The 19,663-nt window shown below is 46.5% G+C and overlaps 1 protein-coding gene across 3 annotated transcripts in view; it reads left to right on the top strand.

Annotated features, from left to right (window-relative positions):
• The first annotated feature begins 801 nt into the window (after positions 1-801).
• The window catches only part of LRFN5 (leucine rich repeat and fibronectin type III domain containing 5), a 1,003,469-nt gene continuing 984,607 nt past the window's right edge, over positions 802-19,663 (top strand). For 2 of the 3 annotated variants that reach the window (XM_085626948.1, XM_085626947.1), the window contains exon 1: positions 802-2,415. The gene's annotated coding sequence lies outside the window, so the exon portion shown is untranslated. The remainder of the gene's footprint in view (positions 2,416-19,663) is intronic. The other variant, XM_085626949.1, reaches the window with a different exon arrangement.

Raw genomic sequence — 19,663 nt, 5'->3', positions numbered from 1 at the left:
TCAGCACGGTGTGGGGTACCTGCAGTCCTGCCCTCTGCTCAGTGTGAGGTACCTCCAGCCGTGCCTTCAGCATGGTATGAGATACCACCAGACGTGCCCTCCGCTGAGTTTGAGGGCCTTTAGCCGTGCCCTTCGCTAAATTTGAGGTACCTCCAGCCGTGCTCTCCGCTGCTTTTGAGGTACCTCCAGCCGAGCCCTCTGCTGAGTTTGAGATACCTCCAGCCGTGCCCTCCTCCGAGTTTGAAGTACCTCTAGCCGTGTCCTCCGACGAGTTTGAGGTACCTCCAGCCGTGCCCTCCTCCGAGTTTGAGGTGCCTCCAGTGCCCTCCTCCGTGTTTGAGGTACCTCCAGCTGTACCCTCCGGTGAGTGCATGGTGCTTTTAGCAGTGTCTTCAGACCAGTTTCCGGTAGGACGCATATGCGAGCCCCCCACAGTCCTCTCACTGTGAGGGTGGCAGGCGTCTGCCCCGGGACACTTTAAGCCTAAACCCAGGACCCTTCTAGCTGCACCACTGATGAGGGTCCAGTGTCTGCGGCAAGGAGCGACGGGAGATCCGGTGGCTACGGATACATTTGGAAGTCTGCTGCTGATGTTGGAGGGCATTTAATAGTGCCTTCGGGGAAGCTGACAGGCTCTAGGCTGCCGTTTGCCCCGTCTCCCTCCTGCCTTCTCGCCCCGCCCCCGCATCTCCATTACACGATCCGTCTGCTGTACTTGATGCGCGAATGGGAAGCCTCCTGGTGTCCCCGTCCCAGATCGACAGGCTGCGCGCTGTACTCTTCAAACGACCTTATGTCATTCCCTCTAAGGATCTCTTCTCCCACGACAACCAGAGGTTGTGTTTTTTAATATATTCTGTTTATCGTAAGATGCCTTTTCAATAGCGGGTCGATGGAAACAAACCATACATTCGGGTTCCGAGGGTGCCCCGCCTCCCTAAATACGTGGCATTCGGGCATTTCTCGGGTTATGTAATGCCAGTGGCACAGGTTTACCGTATCTCACCGGGCAGCGGCCCCCTTTCCGGGCCAAAGAGGTGGAAAGCAGAAGAAGACATCCCGCTTCCATATTAAACGCCCTGGACAGGGCACTCAGTGGCTTTCAGTCAGTCTCGGGATTAACTCAGCGTGGAGGCTGGACCGGGGAAGTGCTGGGAGCAGCGGTGCAGTCCTGCCTGCTGAGATTTGATCTGACTTTCCCCCCGCAGCCGCTCAACCGCTCTCACTGTCGAAACTGAAGGCTCGGTGGCGGCTCTCTCTGCTGGCTCTGCTGAGCCGGGCCAGGCTGCCCGGGTGAGTGGGCATGGCTCCGGCCGGCTGGGATGAGAAGGAGACGCGCACTGCCTCCCGCTGCCAGGGGCGGCTGGAGATCGTCGCGCGAAACTGACTCGCAGCCGCTGTCGTGCGTGCGCTTTTTTTCAAGGTAGGGTGGAGGTGGCGTGAGGCACGAGGCGGATCGCAGGGTGTGCGCACGCAGGGGGGACCTGCAATGGCTCACCGGGGGCAGATCGTCGGGGGAAACGGGCTAGTCGTACCCTGAATGTACCCCTTGCTGTGCGGGTTTATACCTACTGCACCCTGCAATAACACGGCTGAATAGAGACTGGGCGATTGAACACACCCGAGATGAATGGGCCGGCGGCTTAAGTGTGTCGGTTTCCTTCAGCACCTTGGAGAGGGATTTTTGCTGTTCTAAGTTTCCTGCGTATTGTGAGAGAGCCTGTTTTGTCACGGAGGAGAAGCTATGCTGCTAACTAGCGGATTCCAGACCCACAAAGCAAAGGATTACCGTGCACGCACGCCGAGCAGCCCCCAGTCACGGCTGGTCTAGTGGAGGCTCTGCTTGCCAAGGTGCTCATTTTTGCTCGACGGAGAGGGTTTCAGGAGCAGGGCTCGAGGACAGACCTGGAATAGGCACATCGCAAGGTCAAAAGCGGTTCTCAGAGGGCTGGCTTGGTCGCCGCTCGTCAGGGCGCAAAGTTCCCTTTGGGGGTTGCTTCCTTCGACCTCTTTGGCACCGCAGACGGGGCTCTAAACTGGTTCCTTTTCTGGATCGTGAAAGGAAACGTCAATAATGTCAGCTGCTGCCGAGCTAAGTAGATTTGGTCTGCAGGCAACATGAAGGGATGTGATTGAAAGGATATGCCAACCAGATCGCGCTGCTGCCTGTGTTTTTTCCTGCCCTGGAGATGACTGTAGAGCCCGGCTCAGATTGCAGCGGCCCGTCTCTGCCCTCTAGCCCCGAGGCTGCCCGCTTCATGGATACAGCCGACCTGATTACAGGCCGGCCCCTACTTGTGCTCACACTCAACTTCCATGCCTAGAATGTCCGTGCGGAGCCAGGGCGGAGAGCAGACCCGGCGAAGGACCCCCGCCACAACACCGCCTGCCGCATCGCTCTTGCCATTTCTCCAGGTAAAGCGTGCTACCGCGCCCCCTTCCCCCTAGATGCAGCAGGTAACGAGCCCACCGTTATCTCATTTTATAATAATCCTGTGTGCGTTGTTTTGCCTGCATTGCAGGTCCCGTTCTGTACGGGTAGTATTTCGTATACCGTTATTGGCTAAAAGAGGGCGTGCATTGCATGTTATTGAGCAATATTTATAAGCCAAATAAATCTGTTCATGGGCGCTCAATCTCTCACCGAGTGATGGGACCAATGCCACACTCCATGTTTTAGATCGAGGTTGTCTGCCCGGTTACTGTCAAGACTAATGTTATTCCATTCTCTATAGAGGGAAAGGGAGGCGGGGCAGCTGCCGATAGGGCTACGGTATACTTTTTTTTATCAGACAGTGCTATACATATACCTGTCCACTCATCCCCATGGTTCAGCTGCCCGTTTGCTTTTAATGCGATAAAACATGATGCGGTGTAGTTCTACTTATGTTGAAATGTAAGAAATTCATCCAGTGACTGCATATTCCTTGAAGGGAAGCGATAAAAACAAGTGCACTCTGCGTGACAATATGGCACGTGCACGTGTGATGTGGGTGGTGTACGTGAGCAGAGTGATGCGGGGGTAAGTGTCCCGGAACTAGATGAATAAGACTGTGCTTGTGCATGTGGTGGTGATGCTCGCCCCATCCGATGCACGGAGATGACATGTCGTGGTTACTTCCTGCATGTTTTTGATTCTCCCCTGGGACGTATACCCAACTCCACAGGGACGCCAGGGTTGGGTTTAACACGATAAAGCACTCCCAAACTCGCCTCGTAAATGTTGCATGTTTGTGTGGAGATCATTTTAATAATTCAGATGCGTTATGCTCTTTACGTCTGTAAGTTTTTGCAGCCAGTGGTGGCTGGCAGACCGGCCGGGCGGGGGCTGCCGCCGACCCTGCAGGAGCCAAGTCTGCACCGGTGCGTTCTGGATCGCCTGAGGGACTCGAGCTCTTTGCGTCTGCCGCCTAGGGAGCTCTGCTCCGCGCTGCAGTTTCGCAGCTCTCCAGGTGATGGCATTTTCTGCTTGCAGGACATTGCTGGAGTGCGGGAAAAAGGCGTCATAGGAGCTGCCGCTTGGCCCTGGCCGGAAGGGGGCGCAAAGAGCAGGCCGCGCAGGGCTCTCCGCCCTGTTGTGCAGGCCGCAGGCCCGCTTTTGGCGGGGCTCCGAAAATGGCGACACCTGCTGCAGGAGCGTACATGCTAACATTTCTAAATGGAAAAAAGGGAGATTATGAAAAAATTATCGGGGACTGCATTTTCTCCATTCACTTATATCGAAGAAGAGGCAACGTGAGGAGGGAGACGGCCAAAAAATACGTCTCCCGTGCGCATTTGGCCTGTTGGCATGTATGCGGGAGGCTTGGGCCGGGCATGGTTTGTACATTCATTTGAAAACAATAATAATGCTCCATTTTTTTTTACCACCCAGGAGTGGCTATTAAGAAGGCTGTGCGGTGTTCTACTTTTAACTGCTGTGGTGATGGAAGAAGATTCGTGTGTCCCCATGGCTGTTGGCACACGCAGTTGTAAAACATAGCCTTAATTATCAGATTGAACATGGTGCAAGACTAGAAAGGGAGGTTTTCACAAGCCTTTGCGTCAGAGACGTAAATAATGGGAACATTGTGATCACGCCATTTTGTGTGCCATTTGCTTGACAGAACGCAAGAAAGATACAACTGGTAGAACACGAGGGTTTTCTTTCGTCGCCCTTGATGTATCCCCTTTGCAATATGCAACCGCCGAGGGATGGGACTTTAAAAGCGCCGGGCAGAGGAGGGAAATGGACGTTTTACAGACTTCAGAAAGGTGTTTCCCAGTTGCATCTATTTTTAGAAAATCATGACAACATTTAATAAATAATTAATGTTGAAATGAGCACACATACGCCCACATAGGCAAACGAGCTCTGTACCAACACACACAACTGGATTATTGTTCGGGGATTATTGAATGCATTTCAAATCCCCTGAAATGCCACGTTTCTTTTTCTGGCTCTGCGTGGCTGGTCTTGTAGCCAAACACAGTGGCTTTACTCCAGCAGCATGACTGTGGGCTGATCTAAAGCTGGTGGTTCACAGTCCTGCATGCCAGAGATGACATGATTCATTGTAGAAAATGTAAAATCATTTAGTTTGAGAAAGACAGACGATGCAATTGTGCTTTGCAGGGGGGACAGCAGGCAATCGAGACCCTTCTGTTTTCAATTGCTGCTCGAAGAATCTAAAGGAAATTTCCACACTTCAAGATCAAGAGGGGCTTTGAAAAGACGCAACTCTAAGATTGGAACGCCAGAGTCTACCAACCACCTGGCTGACTCCTTCTACGTCATAACACTGATGTTCATGCAAATCTCAAATTAACCTGCTGCTCCGTCACGTGACCTGTTCTTGCAGACATGCTTGGTACAGAACTCCAAGGGACAGTTTCTGCTGTAAAAATACATTTGATTCAACACATGTATTTTTTGAACGAGAGGCACTTCCAAAGCTTTGTTTTATTCGAGAAGGCACACTTCTGTTGCAATTATTCACACGGTTTGAATGTCTCCCCGAGGTTCACACTCAAAGAATTGTAAGGCATTACATTGCCATTGTGCACCTACGACGAGCATCTGCTTCCAGTACCTAATGAGGTTTCTGAAAACATGTGCCCGATGTTGCTAATGGTATGCTGAAGGGGATAATGACATCAGAGTAGGTTTTCAGCTTCTGAAGGTTATGTGGAACAGACACACCGTGCACTTGTGGGCAGAGAAATGCCACGTGCACGCGCATGAGTGGAGAGGAGCTCACACACACGTTCATGAGGACACGCGCACTCTCTCTGTCACTCTGCATTTTTCACATCTCCCTCTCCCTACTCCCTCTCTCTCTTCCTTTCTCCCTCTCCTGTCCCTACGTCTTACTCTCCCTCTCTCCCTTCCCCTTTCCTCTCTACCGTCATCCCTTTCTCCGTCGTTCGTCTCGGTTCCTTATTTAGTGTTGTTGCTCATTATCACATTCCTTGCAAGACTGTGACAGTACATTTCAGTGGTGTGATTTTTTTAGTGCATAAGTATAATTATGTCCTTGCATTTATCATTCTTGTATTTGACTCGATGGATAGCTGGTAAAATATCGAGCTCGCTGGTGATGTTTTAAAAAGTTCCAACAGTTGATGAAATTGGCTGAAAGTGTTAGCAAAGCAAATCAACTGGCTGCATCTTAGCTTTTGTATCTATTAGCTATTAGAAACATTTCAATTGCAGGAAAGAAAACAACGAGTAAACGCAAAACATCCATCCATCCATCCATCCATCCATCCATCCATCCATCCATCCATCCATCCATCCATCCATCCATCCATCCATCCATCCATCCATCCATCCATCCATCCATCCATCCATCCATCCATCCATCCATCCATCCATCCATCCATCCATCCATCCATCCATCCATCCATCCATCCATCCATCCATCTATCTATCTATCTATCTATCTATCTATCTATCTATCTATCTATCTATCTATCTATGGGCAAAGTGTAGTGTATTATTTGCAAGCGTTGTTTAGTATGGGAGGGGCAGTGTTTTACAGGAAGCAAAGTCTCAAGTGTGTCATAAGGGCTATTCCCTAACTCAAAAGTGGTAGCACATAACGCGTTACCCTTTGCATACTTTATGCATGGCTTGTTTAGTAGTTATAAACACATACATCTCTATATAATAAACCTTTAAGAGGAGATAGTAGATTAAATACGTTCAGTGAGATGCAGGCACACTGAATAGGCCTTGTGAGCATCAGCAGAGATAGTATACTTTAAAGAAATAGTAGCAAATAATCTCTGAGGAAGAAGCGTGTGTTTTTTTTCACATTAGATGGGTTGCTCTATGGCAATAACATGAAATCTGACATTTGTTCTGTGGTACAAAATGGGAGTTGGGGAGGGGCATACATTTATTCGTATACTTTCTCCCCAGTAACATCCTTAATTTGGCTACCTCCATTTTCACTGTCATAGCATAGATCTATATTTTGTTAACTAACATAGATGCCCATAGAGATATACTTAAATACCCTTCCACTTTAATTATTCACATACATATACACACATCACAAGCGCAAATGTACATACGTCTACCGATATTGATTTGCTTGTATGTGAAATGTGTTGCCTATTGCGAATACGCACTTAGGGAACCGTTCTGTTCTGCTCCAGAGCGCTCACTAGTTCTGCTTCAGACTCAACACAAAATGGCTTCAGTTTCTCCTAAATTAAAAAAAAAAAATCCCAGCTAACAGACGATGAAAACCGGTGCTCACAGAAAGAGAAAATGATAAATCTTTCTCGTTTGCTCTGCTGGTGTCTGGTGTGTATGGTGGTTACCCGTGACGAGGGCTGGCGGCACACTCCACCGGTAAAGCTTGTTTGAGTGGCGCCTCTTATCACGAGTCATGACTAGAGATAAGGAACACATCTCACCCCTCAACATCTTTTCATGCCTGGACGTTCGAGTGTTTTTGTTAAAGCAAGCACGTTTTACACATCTGGAAAATCAGGAAAAGATCAGAATTAAACAACTTGACCCCTTATTCCACCCTCTCAATATTTCAAGGCTGTACTTGAGTGGGTGTGATGTGACACAGACCCCATCACCCTCTGCGGGTCATACCCAGCTCACACTGTTACTGAGTACTCGAGATGTGGTGCTCTGCCACCCTCTGCCCCTGGATCATTGTAACTTAAAGTTCCACCAACAGAAGTATTTGTTTATCTGCTAGTATGTTCTACTCATAGCATGACATAGTACTTCCATATTTCATGAACACATTCTTTATGATCATGGTATTTTTTTTATAGAACATAATCTATACAGTTTAATTAATGGTTCCCTTTCCGAATACAGCCAATAATTTGTGGCCGCTGAGGACAGCGGCTCTTTTTTAAGCAAAAGAACTTTGAAATGACTGCGAATATTTTATGGATTTAGAACCTAAGGTTTCCCTTCCCCATTCTTGCCTCCGCACACGCAATCTGCTTCTGTGTACTGCCTGCCCTTTGCAATGATTCCCCTAGCTACGGCTAGTGTGTGTGCGGGGATGCTGTTGTGGGTTCATTTTAATAAGAAATAATTTCAGGATTTTTTCAGATTTGTCGATGCAGCATGATGTTCCTATTTGGCTTTCTAGAGTGTTCCATTGATTTGAAGTTGTTACCAATTTGGAAGTCCTGTTTTTTTCGGGTGCTTTCTGCAGTTCTGCTCCACCCAATGAACAAATAATATGATGCTGTCTCTTTACATAGTTGTCCTGAAGAGTCCCTGTTTATTTTTATGGCCCAACAAATCCATGCACCGATGGGTGGACCGGTGTCGGACAGAAATATGGGTGTCTGTGGACATATTTAATAGGCCGTGAAAATCATGCTGAATTAAACTACAGGCAGTAGAGCCATAGCAGCCCTCGTGTGCCTTACAGGCATTTGTACTGCTGATGGCAGGTGTACTGGCTTCCGGTACGCTTCTTGAAATAAGCCTTTCTTCTGCTGACGTTTAGGCAGCGAAAAAAGATGGCGCATTAGGGGCTTAGTCTATCTCCAACACTCACTTTATATTGAAACCCACAAACCTGTTGTCTAGTCGGCTAGAGGTGCTTGGCAAGCAGCCATTCCACTTTTCCAAAGTGCTGTTCAGTGGAAGAAGGCCACAGAAAACACCTACAACACTATCAACCAATTGACAAGTGACGAGGCATCAACTCTCTCCCATAAATCTCATGGAGCTTAGTAGTTGGGCACAGTGCAGAGAGAGGTTCCCACAAAAACCCAATGGAGTAAACTGGCTGAGTCCTTCCTCTCAAACTGTGAATTTCTGGTCCTCAGGCTCTTAAAAGGTTGACCGAGTGGAGAAACGCCACCAGGCTGGACACAAGCACCAGAAAAATCCATCTCCCACATTGATGTCACCTTGTGTTCAGCCGCTCTATCTAGGTATTCATTTAACTTCTCCTTAGGTGATCGATTTGACAGTGTAGTGTGTTCTCTTTTGGGCCCACTTTTGTTCTCCCTTAGTTTGGCGTTTCTTGCCTCTGCCCTGCATGGCCACATATAAAACACTTTTTTTCATGACATTCTTTTGGAAATATGCTGTACATGTTACTTCTTATTCGGGGACTGTTCCTGGGATTTAGTTTGCACATATTGCACAAGGTTACTCCGAACACATAACACAATTGTGTACTGTTTTTCTCTGCTCATTCAACAACAGCTCCTAATGGTAGACACAACCCGTTTGGCCAGCTGTATCTTCCAGCACAGTAGTTTTACCTTATAAACTGTGCCCCATCCCCTTGGCAACCAGAGAGAAGGATTTGTGCAGAGAGTACTGTTCAGGAACAAGCGTAGTGCCTGATATGCAGCCTTTCATAATTTAGATTTACATTCATGATGGGGACCACCTAACTACATACATCAGGTATGAAGTCTTAGGCCAATCCCAGAGATTGCAAATATAGCCCTGTGCTCACACAGTAACGGTAGGCATAGCAAGATAGATAATTTGGCATGGTTAGAATGTTTGTCCTATGCACCCTGTTAGTAATGCTAATTACTTTGTTTAGTTGCATCTATCTAATGAGCACAGTACATGTGCTTCATAATAGACTACAATAGTTTCAAAAAATATATTGTAAACTTTCTTCATGTCTTGTATTTACCACAGGCATGCATGAGTGAGTGAGTAACAAATGGGGAGGATCTGTTTCTATGGTTCCCCTGGGGATGATAGGGTCATGTTTGAGGTTGCCAAAATCATCTGTTACTCTGGGAAGGTTAGGAGTTCAGGTGAGGTAATGTGACCTAGCCAGGATTTGGGCCAACATGTACTGATCTAGTAGAGAGACTCAGTCCCTGCATTCTAATGGACCTGTTGACCTAACACACAGTTTTGCTTTACCAGTAGAATCTGTGCAACAACAGTGACCTCAGCAAATTCTTCTGCCAATTTGTGCCTCGAAACTGGAGGTTGTTCCTTCTATCAGCTCTGGCGTGTACACAGAAAATCTTGAAATGTTGAAATGGGATAAATAGAGTACCATGAGGCAATCACCTGGATCAGAACACAACATTGTGCAATTGCCACTTGCTCCATCTTTTGTATCAAACAATGCACACTTTTTTCCAATCGCATTCTCCAGAAATTCCACAGCACAAACCATGCTCGAACAAAGTCTTTTGTGCCCACTGCCAGACTCAGATTAACAAGGATCCAGAAAGCCCTGAAGAATGAAGTACATGGCAACATGCTTTCCTTTTACTGCATCCCTTCTCTCCAAGTTCGAAACTTAAGCCATAAAATTACAGGCTAACTTTAGAAAATCAATCTGGCTGTCTAAAAAAACAAAGAAAGATGATTTCTGGGCTCGGCTCTTGCAAATGAGCAAGAAAAAGATTGCCAAACAATTCTGGTCTATAGCCAACCAAACGCTAATTGAAGTTTAGAAAGGCACCAACTCAGATATTCCTGAAATTGCATTGGCCTAATTTTTGCCATCTCACTTTTCAATTGACAATAAATCTGTGACTCTGTACTTTCTCAGCCATGCTCAAATTATCACCCTGACATTTCAGAAGTCTTAAAGACTCCTGCAATTGGCCTGGCAGAAGAATGCCCGGGGAACAAAATCCTAAATAACTGCGCAACCTCATCAGAAGTCTGCTGGAGAGAATGTGGAAAGAAGGGGCTCCCAGCACAAACCGGCTTCCAACAGCCATCTTTACATCCTAACCCCCATTCTGGGTGTTGGCAATGTCACGATTGGTCAGATTCTGCTTGGCAATCAACCGCATTCCAGACTACTGGAGAGGATTAATTATTCAGGCAATCTTCAAAGGGGGATCTTAATCTCAACCTCGCAATTACCGCCTTATAGCACTATTTGATAACTACTCCAAACTATTTACCATCATTCTGCTCAATGACCTAAAAGCTTCAGAGACAACTGCGGCACCAAACCAAATCTGATGGCATCCGTCCTAATGCACGACAAAGTTCTCAGGATTGGATCTTTGCTCTGCACCTGTTTCATAGACTTCTAATCTGCCTTTGACAGCATCCCTAGAGCTTCTCTGTGGTGCAGACTGTGGGACTGGGGACTTCCAGACAATTTACGGAAACCAATTGAACAGCCGTACTCAAACACCTGGGTGCGGGTCAAACTAGAGGTTGGCACATGCATTTGAAGAATGATCCCCAGAAAGTCGTGGTTGAAACAAGGCTGTATACTCGCCCACTTGAATTTTAATCTGTACACGCTGACCTGTTGGTGGCCCATGGCAAAGTTAACTGTCAACCTCCCAAACTGGTAGGTCAACATATGACACACCTGCTCTATGCGGATGACCTAGAGAGCTTGGGATCCTCATACAATCACTATCTATAAGACAAATTAAACAATCTTTCACTCACATAGGCATGAAGGAAAAATCTCACACAGTAGGCATTCAAAAAGCTTACTGCAGACACCATAAAGAAACTGTCAAGGCTATAAGATATGCCAGCACTAAGCAAGCATCTGTGTGCATGGGCAGTAATCAACTCCTTTAGCCCCTAGAAAAAGAAGAAATACATCACCTGCACTTATCTGCTATGGCTAAAAGCCAGATTAGTGGCACTGCGACTGGGGCACTGGAACTTGTGGGCTCACCTCCCGGCATTGTGAACACTGCACCTCAAGGAGCAAAGTGTTGCCTTTGTGACTTGAGTGAAGAAACTACCACTCACATACTATGCATTTACCCTTCATTGTTACAGCTAAAAAAATATCTACTTCATAGAGACTTTGTTTGCTTGGGAGCTTGAACCAGCCATCAAGCTGTAATCGCCAGCCTGAACTCAGTGAATACCACACTAAAGTTCAAAACAGTTAAATTCCTTTGGATGACCATAGTGCAACTAGGCTCTGCAAACACCACTCTTGTTGCAGAATTTGGTCCTTAAATCTGTCTTACTCATTAAATAGCTGCTATTGAACATTTGAAGCATTCCAGGGGTAATCCATTGTACTAATGCACTTTGCACTTTCTACTTGTTCGAGTCCCCAAGAGTATTTTTATGAGGATCATCGTTTGTTGTACAGCTGCTACTAAACTTCAAACATCTGCAGCAACCTTGGGACCACTTGTGCTTCCTTTGCATCTGCATATTCCATATCAGTTCTGGCCATCAACATTATTGTTTAATAAATGCTCAGAGCCAACATCCAAAGAATCCTTGGATTAACTGTTTGCTGTCTCTCACTCAGCACTTTTTATATCTTTTCTGCTGTCTAAAAATGAATGCTGTGGGAAGGCTCAGGCCAATTATAGAAAGCATTGCACAGGCTAAAATGTAATTTCTGTGCTTTGCACTTTCTCTTGCACACTTTGGCACTTCACATAGATTGTTGCTCCTTTATCTACTTTGCTGCTGTGTATCTGACTAAAAGGATCACTTCTTATACTCTGCTGCTAAGCTTCTGTTTATGAAAAATTGTCTGTCTTGCACTTTTGCCCCTTTTAAGGTCTTAACTAATTCCCTTGGGAGCCTGGGGGTGTATTTTAAATCACTGGTTAATATTAATAAGCCATATTTGTAAAGTGCAAACATATCACCCCTTAAATTTCAAGGCGCTGGGGGCCATCGGGGAGATTAAGGGGCATATTATCAAGACAGGCGATAAAATTATCTCCGCTTTAGCGACAGAAAACTGCCGCTAATACGACGATAATGGGCTTGATAATATGCTCTATGGAATTCCAATTGAAGCCTATGTTAGATGTCCTTCACATCTAACATGGGCTTCAATTGGAATTCCATAGAGCATATTATCAAGCCCATTGTCGCCGTTATAGCGGCAGTTTTCTGCCGCTAAAGCAGTGATAATTTTATCACCTGTCTTGATAATATGCCCCAAAGTGAGCTATTGCCCAGAGTCACCTGGTGCTGAGCTGCTGTCAGGAATCAAACCATGAGCCCAGTGCTCTGGAGTCAGTCTCTCTGGCCGCTGCATCATACATCTCCTTCTGGTTCTGTTTTAAAAGATTGTCCTGAACATATGATTGTAAAGGTGATAATTAACTGTACAATAAATTCTCACTTACAGGCTGCACTGTATGTAAAAGGTAGGACATGCACTTTTTAAGTTTTACCCGTCCTGGTAGTGAAAAATTATTCAATTTGTTTTTCACTACTGCAAGACCTATGTCTCCCATAGGATAACATTGGAGGTGCCCCTATTACATTTTATAAGCATCATTTCCAAATGGGAAGAGATAATTAGTTCTTGTTTTGTGTCTCTGGAATCCTAATTTGATATCCTAACATATGCTGAAATCAGAGTTTAAATTACAATTCAGAGAATGTCAATATTTGGTGACTAGATCATATGTTAGTTTATAAACTTTTTGAAAGTTGGCATTTTCTTGCCTCAGCCATTTGGTGCCTGCAGCCTGTCTCTGGTCACATGACTGGGTTTAATTAGTAGTTGAGCTTTGTGCATTCCCTTAGACAGCCACACACATTGGGAGCTTAGATGTGACTGGGTGGTCCATCACTGGCAGGATTAGAAGGAGGAGCTCATCCCAGCCTCAATTTCACTGGATCCTGTCTCCACCCAAATGGCTTTATGACCCTGCATTGACACTTAAGTTAGCTTGCAGCCTTGGCAGTGGAGGCAGGTAATTCTATGCACTTCAAAGTCACTGTCTAGTAGCTTTTCCCACCTTCCAGTACCAGTGCACCAGTGTATAAAATAAGGACCTCAGACACCAGTACTTCAGTACACTTCTAGGCCTGTGGACACTCTGCCAGGAAGAAAGGCTGTCACTCTGATGGGCAGCTGCTCTGAAGGAGCTGCTGTTTGATGTCCTGTCCTGATGCCTGCTGCCCTTTTGACAGAGGAAGAAGAACTGTACCTGCAACCCACCTTGAACACAGGACTCCAGAGTGACTCAAGGGACTGGTCTGCTGGCCTCCTGATCTGAACCTCAGGGACATATTAGGCTTCCCAACAGCTCCTGGACCCGTCTTGAGCAAGTACCTGACCCTCAAGTGGTGCCCCTCAGATCTTGGACCCTTTGTGTGGCTCAGTGGGCTCTTGATTCAAGCTTTTGAGCTCTGTGTGAATGGACACGTTAATACTGGAACTGTGCTGCTCATATGGAAATTCAGTGGGAGCCACCTCCAGCCCATGTACTCGCACAGCAAATACTGATCGCCGTGGAGGACTGCCAACACAAAGTTCCACCTCCCCATGCAAGGCTCCATCCCGACCCTCTGCGACGCCTGGCCTTCTCTTCGTGCCATGCCGACTACCACCAGTGATGCTTTTTTTAGTTCCTCGCGACCCACTCCAATGTGAAAAGGACTCTTGGCACAAAACTTGAGAAGGTACAATTTCAGCTGGACTAATCTGGGACTATATCTGACTAACGCTTCATTGAGATCGGCCTGAACATTTGACCTTGACCTGGTCTAGCATGACCAGATAGTCACATTTGCTCTTTCTGTTTCTTGTTGCTATTTTACAGTTTATTCTTTAACAATTCATAACTCCGGTTCTACTGATTGGACTTTTGTAGTTTCAGTCTTGTTTTATTTATTACATTTTGATATATTTTGTAACCTGTTGTGGGACCTTTTTGGGTGATGTTTCACTATTTTACTGTTTGAAGTGTTACACAAAAACTTTACACATTGTCTGTGAGTTAAGCCTGATTGCTCTGTGCCAAGCCACCAGGGGGTTGAGCACAGGTTAATTTGAGGTTTCTTGTGCCTTAACCTGTTTAGGATTGTGGTTGCTGCTTGACCAGGGCTCACAACCCAGTCAACCAGTGACCCAATTTCTAGAAGTACCTATTAAGGTTTTGTTAAGACCTACAGTGTAGCTTACTGGAACATTTTAAAAAGTGGAAATATGTGGAGACTGGGAACTTGTGGAAACTGAGCATCCGGTAACAAAAGGGGAAACACAGACTGACTGTGATTGGAGGCGGACCACCTGTGTGAGTCTCCTGGTCCTTTACAAACGTCTTTTCATTTTAACCAAAGCCTTTTTAAAAACTGTGATTTTAACTATATTGTTACATATACTTCTGTGTATTGTGGGGGCAGAGCTGTGTTCAATGCTCTGAAGCGCGCTGGGGATCATTCTCTCTTCCGCATTTTGTGAGCGCCAGGTCAGCATTCTGGTTGCTGGACCGAGGCGTCTCACTCCTCCGCCACAAAGGCGCGTGATGACGCGACCTTCTTAGACTGACTGTGATTGGAGGCGGACCACCTGTGTGAGTCTCCTGGTCCTTTACAAACGTCTTTTCATTTTAACCAAAGCCTTTTTAAAAACTGTGATTTTAACTATATTGTTGGATATACTTCTGCGTATTGTGGGGGCAGAGCTGTGTTCAATGCTTTGAAGCACGCTGGGGATAATTCTCTCTTCCGCATTTTGTGAGTGCCAGGTCAGCATTCTGGTTGCTGGACTGAGGCGTCTCCCCCCTCCGCTTCAAAGGCGCGTGATGACGTGACCTTCTTAGACTGACTGTGATTGGAGGCGGACCACCTGTGTGAGTCTCCTGGTCCTTTACAAACGTCTTTTCATTTTAACCAATGCCTTTTTAAATACTGTGATTTTAACTATATTGTTGCATATACTTCTGTGCATTGTGGGGGCAGAGCTGTGTTCAATGCTCCGAAGCGCGCTGGGGATCATTCTCTCTTCCGCCTTTTGTGAGCGCCAGGTCAGCATTCTGACGTGTCTCCCTCCTCCGCTTCAAAGGCGCGTGATGACGCGACCGCGCATCGGACGCGCGCATCGGACGCGCGCAATGAGCACGCCGAAGGCGCGTCTAAGGCAAGCCCGTCTGCGCCTGTCCGCGGCCGACAGGGCCCAGGGGCCAGAAACCCTGCATCCTCCTCCCCCCCATCGTTACCACTATTCTATCTCCCAGCTCAGACAGTTCAATAGAACCCTTGCTACTTCCTGTGCCCATTCCATCGCACCAGAAAAGTTCCAGGGCCACTGCCCTCACTGCCAGTTCAAATTTACCCCTACTTGTCCGGAACCCTCAACACTCTCTGATCATTTCAGAATCCTCTTATTAAACTGTAGATCCCTCCCTAAACACACTACGGAGATTTGGATGCTCCTCAAAGACGTAGACCCAGACGTATTTTTCTTGACTGAAACTTGGCTGAATACCAGCTCAGAACCAGACATTATTCAAACCCTTCCTCAAGGCTTCACAATCCAAAGAGTAGACCCCTCAATAGGCAGAGGTGGCGGGATAGTATTTATTTATAAAGATAATTACACCTGCCACCTGCTTGGGAACCCAGTCTCTGACTGCGAAAATGCCCACTTTAACATAGAATTCTCTCCCCCCATATAATTTACTGGCATCTTCATCTATCGCCCCCCGGGCTCAATGGGTTCCTTCCACCAATCTATTCTGGAGGCTGCATCTAATTTACCAAGCTCTGCGCCTAATCTCACCCTACTCGGAGACTTTAACCTCCACTTTGATGTTAAATCAGCAGCAAATGCAACTGAGCTGACTAGGGATCTCGCAATGCTTCAAGAGATTCAAAAAATCACACAAGCTGCCCATGCGAAAGGCCACCTCCTAGACCAAGTGTTCTCAAGTTTAGAGGACCTCTCTTGGTCCCCTCAACATTACAAACCCCCCCCTCAACCCTCCTGGACTCTCGGCCGACCCTGGTCTAAGCTTCCCTTAGAGGAATGGATTCAAGTACTAGAACGAACCAAACCAAGACTTAATCCCTGCCCTATCACAGCAAATGAAGATTGTCTTAACTGAATGGATCAATCACTCGATTCAGTCCTCCCAAAAACTAAAATAAAAAAGTCAGAAGGGTCCCATAATGCCCCCTAGTTAACCCCCAATCTTCGTGTTCTTAAACAGCAATGTAAAATTAAGGAAAGACAATGGAGGAAAGACTTCCTCCCTTCAAAAAAACTTGAATACAGATCTGCTATTCGCAAGTACAAAGCTGAGACAAAAATAGCCCAGGCATCTTACTACGAAGATAGGATCTTATCTGCTCAGAACTTCCCTAGGGAAACCTTCACCATAATCAATAAGTTACTCAAATTACCTGCCCCCGTACAACTCCCGACTTCACTGGTCTACGTTGCAATAAACTAGCGCAATTTTTCACTGACAAAGTTCAAACTATCATCGAATCCTTTCCTCAGAGGGATGAAGACCCGGAGATCCTGATTAATTCAGACTCACTTAACACCAAGCCCACTCTCGAGACCTTCCCCCCCTTGTTTCTGGAAACTCTGCTACCCATGCTGGCTTCCATAAAGAGTGGATCTCCTAGGGACCCTGTGCCTCTGAATATTTTGAAACAGGCAGTCCCCACCCTAGCTCCTAACCTATTGTACCTGATCAATACATCGCTCAACACCGGAACGGTCCCCCCGAACTGGAAAAAAGCTATGGTCAAGGATCTACTTAAAAAACCAAGCCTAGATCCAACCGAACTGGGTAACTACCGTCCAATATCCCTCCTCCCCGGAATCAGTAAAGTGACTGAAAAGTTTGTTAATCAGATCCTCTCAGACTTTCTTGAAACACATAATCTGCTTCACTCCTCCCAAACAGGATTCTGTCCCCATCAGAGTACCGAAACGGCCCTGCTAGCAGTCACAGAGGAATGGAAAAAAATCCTTGACTCTGGAGGCTCCACAGCCATTATTCTCCTCGACCTAAGCGCAGCATTTGACACTGTGAACCATTCGACCCTAATCCAGCATTTGAGAAATGTCGGTGTCACTGGCACTGTTCTTCAATGGCTACGCTCCTTCTTAGAAGGAAGAACCTTTCAGGTTTTCAAGGAGAATGTTCTATCCAAACCAGCCACCATAGCTAGCGGGGTCCCACAGGGCTCCTCGCATAGCCCAACACTTTTTAATGTGTGCAAGTCCCCCCTAGCAGCCATCGTAGCCCCTTCGGGAATCCGCATAGTGACCTATGCGGACGACACACAACTAGTGGTCGCACTCAACCAGTCGGACCCCAACTCTAACAGGCTCCTCTCCTGCCTAGAAGAAATTTCTAAATGGATGGACATATCCCAGCTCAAACTAAATTGTGGAAAAATGGAGATTATGGTACTGGGTAACTCCCGTAGTTTCCAGCCCCACCTTATGTGGCCACCCAGCATGGCCCTCCTCCCTCCCCCAAAACAGAGATCAAGTGTTTGGGTATCTGGCTGGACCAGGACCTGAACCTTAGGACCTAGGCCAGGAAGACAGCAGGCACTTGTTTTGGCCTGCTTAGAATGGCTCGAAAAATCCTCCCCCTTCTCCCCCCCTGCAAAAAAGTTAATGATACAATCCCTCATACTTTCCAGGCTGGACTACGGGAATGCACTTTACCTAGGCTCCCCCTCATCTGTAATTTCCAAACTTCAGCTAGTCCAGAACAGCGCAGCCAGATTATTAACAGGGACCTCCAACAGACAATCGGCTAAACCTTCAATTCGCTCCCTCCACTGTCTCCCCGTGCAAGAACGCATCAAATTCAAGACTCTGTGTATTGCGCATAAGACTCTGCTGGGGATATGCCCTCCCATCAACTCATCCCTGATACTCCCCTACAAAGCCAACAGGGAACTTAGATCTGACGAATTGCATCTCGCCAAGGTACCCAGAGTAAAAAGGGCCAGAAGTGGCGGTCGGCTCTTTTCCTACAATGCCTCCAAGCTCTGGAACTCCCTCCCGCTTCAACTATGCACAAATTCCAATCAGCAAACTTTTCGCAAACAACTAAAGACTTTGCTATTCCCAGCAAGTACATGTATGGGCATTGGTAACTGTGCAATATGTGTTATTTATGTGATAAAGACTGCACAATCATATTCAGGCACTGTGCAGCTTATAAGAATGCACATCACAATTGAAGAATAACTGTTAGACGTCACATCTTTTGGCGTGGTTTCCCCTGACCTTTTGCCTTCTGACCTTCTGTTTGAGACTGTGTGCTGCACTTTGTTTTTGCTAGCTTTAGGATTCTGTGCACTTTTTGACCTGCTGACCAGAGCTAAAATGCATGTAGTCTGTGTCTAAAATGTAATGACATTTGGTTTTCTTCATTATTGACTTATTCGACTTACTGATGAGTCCCCAGTACAGTGTACTACATGTGCCCAGGGTCTGTAAATCAAATGCTGCTAGTGGGCCTGAATCACACAAGTTGCTCTTTAAACCAGTTTCAAGTCTGCCATTACTGAGCCTATGTGTGCAGTTTTAAACTGCCATTTTGACCCGGTAAGTTCACCTACCTGCCAGACCCAAGCTTTCCCTTTAATTACATATAAGTCACCCCTAAGGTAGGCCCTAGGTAGCACCATGGGCAGAGTGCACTGGATTTAAAAGTTGGTACATGTACTTAGGAGTTTTACATGTCCTAATAGTTAAAAACTGCTAAATTCTTTTTTCACTACACCAAGGCCTAGCTCTCCCATATGTTAGCATTGGAGCTGCCTTGTAACACTTTACAAGTGTAACTTCCAATTGGAAAAAGATAGGAAGAGTAAGTTTGGTGTCTCTGGACTCAGAATTTTAAAACGCATCATTAAGTAAAGTTGGTTTTTAAAGTACAGGTCTGAAAATGCCACTTTTAGAATGTTGGCATTTTCTTACTTTAACCATTCTGTTCCTGTCCCTGAAATACATGTCTGGGTTGGGCAAAGGCCGGGATTTGTGCATTCCCTCTAGACAGTCACACACAAAGGGAGTTGAGGTGTGCCCTGTATATCATGATGGCCCACACCAGGCTGATTTGTCCTCGTGAGCTAGACTGAGCGGGAAGAGCTGACACTTGCATCCGAATAGGGCTGTTTCTGTTCCCTCACAAAGAGTTGCATAGGCCCCTGTAGTGTGTCTAGGGCCAGGGCAAGAAAGGGCAGGGTCTTGTGCACTACAAAGACCTTTCGTGGAACGCTCTCTATTCCAAAGGATAACATGGGGATAAGAACTGGAACTCTGACATCATATACTCAGAACACTTCTGGAACTGAGGACATTCAACATTGAAGAAGAGCTGTTGTGCTGACAGAAGGGACTGCCACTTTGCTACTTGCATTGCTGTGTCGGTCTGCTGCTTCCTGCCTGGGAGGTAGAGTGCTGGACTTGACTCTCTACATACTTCATCTCTAAAGGTTCTCCAAGTG

The sequence above is a fragment of the Triturus cristatus genome, chromosome 9 (genome assembly GCF_964204655.1).
Source record: "Triturus cristatus chromosome 9, aTriCri1.1, whole genome shotgun sequence".
Taxonomy (NCBI): Eukaryota; Metazoa; Chordata; class Amphibia; order Caudata; family Salamandridae; genus Triturus; species Triturus cristatus.
This window is presented reverse-complemented; position numbering and strand designations above follow the sequence as displayed.